Source organism: Gossypium hirsutum, chromosome D11 (assembly GCF_007990345.1).
Source record: "Gossypium hirsutum isolate 1008001.06 chromosome D11, Gossypium_hirsutum_v2.1, whole genome shotgun sequence".
NCBI classification, from domain to species: Eukaryota; Viridiplantae; Streptophyta; class Magnoliopsida; order Malvales; family Malvaceae; genus Gossypium; species Gossypium hirsutum.
Window position 1 is genome coordinate 4,880,387 of NC_053447.1, and position 646 is coordinate 4,881,032.

A 646-nucleotide genomic window follows, 5' to 3' on the forward strand; every position below is an offset into this window, starting at 1 on the left:
ACCGCAAGGTTCCTACTCTAGGACTTCTTTGCAATGATTCAATTATCAAAGTTACATCAGAAGGACTATGAATAGCCATATACAATAAAAAAGATTGTAAAAAAAAAAAGATGTTAATTATATTCGACTTGCTGGTTGTCAGAGCTTATGGTCCCTATTTTAGTGAGCCATTCCGATATGATGGAGAGGAGGTGAACATGAATGGCAAAATCTGAGGCTAAATACTTCAATAAAATCCGGACAAGCATTATACCGATGAGGAGTGATAGATTGTATCAACAAGGAGTAAGGCACAGCTCAATGCAACTCTCAACCATTACAATACCTCATTCGGCAATGCTATCAACAAGGTAGATGATAAACAATAAACGATGGTCATTTTTCTCGACGAAATATGTAAATCCTTTTACTATGTTCGAATCAAACAATGATGAAATACGGGTTTGCAGATTTGAAGGCTGATCCCAGTGATGAATTCCTCAATTACTAAGAGCTGTGATCAAGTGCTTGACCACCCCAGAGCAATATTTCCGAGAAGGTTCTACGTCAAGCCATCATAAGTGTGGGACTCCGTATGAATGGGCTTCTACCCGAGTCGTCACAACTCGTGCAGAGGTCGACATGGTACGTATTAAGGAGGCATATC